This window comes from Cucumis sativus, unplaced genomic scaffold, assembly GCF_000004075.3.
Source record: "Cucumis sativus cultivar 9930 unplaced genomic scaffold, Cucumber_9930_V3 scaffold91, whole genome shotgun sequence".
Lineage (NCBI taxonomy): Eukaryota > Viridiplantae > Streptophyta > Magnoliopsida > Cucurbitales > Cucurbitaceae > Cucumis > Cucumis sativus.
Genome location: NW_022279580.1, coordinates 224959 through 228826, shown reverse-complemented (window position 1 = coordinate 228826; position 3868 = coordinate 224959).

Genomic DNA, 3868 nt, shown 5'->3' with positions numbered 1-3868 from the left:
CATGTGGGAAGAAGTGTGGGAAGACCGTGCATAATGAAGGTGGCAATGACTATTGGAAAAGAATACCTGATTTTTTTCAACTACCATATTGGAAACACTTGCATGTTTGACACTGTTTAGACATAATGCATATTGAAAAATATGTATGCATGAACATAGTGGGCACCTTACTTGATATACCAGGAAAAAGTAAGGATGGGATGACTACTAGACTTGACTTGGTTGAAATGAAAATTAGACCAGAATTGGCACCAACGTTTACTGGTAATAGAACTTATATCCATGCGGCATGTTATACACTGTCAAAAGAAGAGAAGTATCGGTTTTGCAAGATTTTGTCAGAAATAAAGTTCCATAAGGTTATTCAGCAAATATTAGTAGTCGTGTCTCTTTGGATGACTTAAAACTAACCGACCTTAAGTCGCACGACTGTCATGTTTTAATGCAGCAACTGCTTCCAGTTGCAATACGTTCAGTCCTACCGAAGAATGTGAGGTACATTATTAGTAGATTGTGCTTCTTCTTCAATGCGATTTGTGCCAAAAGTTTTTCTGTCTCAGATCTTGATGCATTGCAAGAAGATATAGTTCTGACTTTATGCAATCTTGAGAAGTATTTCCCATCCTCGTTTTTTACAATCATGGTTCACCTTGTCGTTCATCTCGTTAGAGAAGTAAAGCTTTGTGGACCAGTATATTTGCGATGGATGTACCCATTTGAACGATGCATGAAAGTGTTGAAAATTTATGTTAGCAGTAGAGCTCGACCAGAAGGATGCATTGCAAAAGCAAGCATATGCGAGGAGGCAGTTGAATTCTGTTCAGATTTTCTTTCTGGATTAGATCCTATTGGATTGGGCCACTCATTTCAAGGGCAGAAATACAAAGCGATCGACCGTTATCAGCAGGAACATACGTTCGACCTGATGTCCAACAACTCAAGCAAGCACATCTTCATGTCTTACAGAACATTGGAGAAGTGCACCCATACGTTGAGTAAGCATTCGTATGATTATATACTGCCATTAATTTACCCTCAAGGGACCACTTTAATGTATGAAACTTTTCATATGCAACATTTCAATCAATTAAAGATGGAAAATCGCAGAAGAACCAAAAATGAACAGTGGCTACAAGTTGAACAATATTTAGAACGATCATTCAGTGCATGGTTTAGGGATCGGGTATGTACACAATCAAAAGTTTATTTTCGTTTAATCTAATTGTTCAATATTTAGAACGACTAATTGTTCTATTCAATAGGTGATGAGTGAACTACAAGAAGGAAAGGTTCTCTCGAACACCATACGTTGGCTTGCACATGGACCCCACCCTGCTTTAATGATGTACGACGAATACATAATTAATGGAACGTCTTACCACACAAAATCTCGTGATGACTACCGAACGGTGCAAAACAGTGGGATTATGTTAGTCGCAACAACAATGCAAGTGTCAAGTGTGAAGGACAAAAACCCGGTCGTTTGTGACATGTCTTTCTATGGCACCATTCAAGAGATTTGGGAAGTCAACTACAATATGTTTAAGGTTGTTGTTTTCAATTGCAATTGGGTTGAAAATAATGTTGGTGTTCTGAAGGACAATCTGAACTACACACTGGTAAACCTTAGTCGAATTGGCCATTCTTCAGATTCGTTCATTATTGCCACACATGGAAGACAAGTATTCTATGTCAAGATCCTGTTGATGCAAGATGGTTGGTCGAACATTCTCGGTTGGTCATTTATGCTTCTGCAAAAAATCTTGTTAGATGTATTCTAATGCTATTTAAAATATTTTTTGATTAAGAGTTAGGATTCCATACATGTGGATTATTGAAACTTGTATGGAGATGTACAAATATTATAAATTGTATTATAGTGTATATATATTAAAGTGTTGGCTATTCTTTTGTACATGGGTGTCAATATTATAAATTCAAAATTGTCATTCTCAGCTACATTATTGTCATTCAAATGGTTCGTGTAATGGTGGAGCGGCAAGGAGAACAGAAAAAAACTATAGTAAATTGAGAAATGTGCAACATAAAATAAATGACGTAATAAATGAATTTGTGACAGTTATTACTTGTTGTAAATTGGAGAACGATGACAGTTATTTAACAAAATAAATTGTCACGATTGTCCTATATGTGACAGAAATAAAATGTCGTCAATAAATAAACAATGGCAATTTTTTTTTAAAAGAACTGTCACGATTGCAATATATTTTACTACAAAAAAATGTCGTCAATAGCAAAACAATGACATTTAACGTTATCGAAAAACTGTCACGATTGCACAATCGTTGACTGGAAAAAAATGTTGTCAATAACTAAACAATGACATTTAAAAAAAAAAAAAAAACTGTCACGAATAACATATTCATGACAATTAAAAAATGTCACAATAAATGAATTCGCGACATTTATTTAATCGTCGTTAATACACGAATGATGATAGTTATTTGTTGTCATAAAATAAAATATGACAGTTATTTGAAGTCGTTGAATGTTGATTAACGACATTTATTTCATGTCATAAAATAACCTATTGCGACAGTTTTAAAAACTGTCGTCGAAGGACTTTCCATGACTCCCGCTTCTATGACTGAAAATAACTGTCGCGAAATTCGTTTATGACAGTAAATTACTGTCGTTGTAGACCACTTTTGTACTAGTGAATAAATAATATCATCCAATAGGTGTCATATATTTTTCTTCTTTTCCATTTTTCATTTGACTATACGCTAAGTATGGTTCTTTAGTAATATTATCTCATTTTCTATCTTATTTTTCAAGGTAAGTTCGCAACAAAAGGAAACAAGTAGTACATCAGGAATGCAGAAAACTGTAGAAACAAATAATATTTTCATAGATGAAGGATTACCGGTTGATTGTTTATGCTTGTATAGAAAATCATGTTATATGTATTATGATGATATTTACACTAGTTTTGATTAAGGGTTGTAATTTCATATTTGTAAATTGTTCAAACATGATTGGAAATGTATAAATATTACAAAGAAGTGTATTATAGCGTATATATATTAAAGTGTCGACCATTTGTTTCTATATGGGTGTTATGTATTATAACATTATTGTCATTCAAATGGTTCGTGTAATGGCAATGCGACAAGGAGAACAGGGAAAAGCGATAGTAGTTGAGAAATTTGCAACAGGAAAATAAATGTCATAATATATGAATTCGTTACACTCAATAATTGTCGTCAATATTAAATCAATGACATTTTTGTTATAAAAAAAAACTGTCACGATTGCCCTATATTTGACAGAAAAAAAATGTCGTCAATAGCAAAACAATGACATTTAATTTTCTAAAAAAAATATCACGATTGACATATATTTGACAGGAAAAATTGTCATAAAATACGAATTCGTGACCTTTTTAAACTATCATTGTCGCCACGTGCCCGAGACGACGCGGAGGGCCGACGTCTTCAAAAGAGCTAATTTTAAAATAAAATAGGAGTCGCCACCAATCTTTTTTACGGTGTGATTGGACACCGAAATAAAGTAAACAATTAAAAAAATGGTCTGCGAAAAAATTGAGTTGAGTCCGGGAGTCATTTGTGTGTGGGGAAGGCATTAGCACCCCACGACACTCATTTAGATAAACGGTGGCCAAATTTCAAATTTTGAATTGAAAATATTTTTTAATTTATTTTTAAACCAATGTCTTATTTCACCCCTCATTACTCCAATATTTGAAGCAATGATCTCATAAAATAAATGGAATAATATTTCATTAATTAAGACTACTTATTGAGAAAAGTTTCTCACCTTAAGAAAATGAGAAATTAGTACAATTTTTCAAAGTCGATCATGGGCTAGTCTTCGAATAAAGATT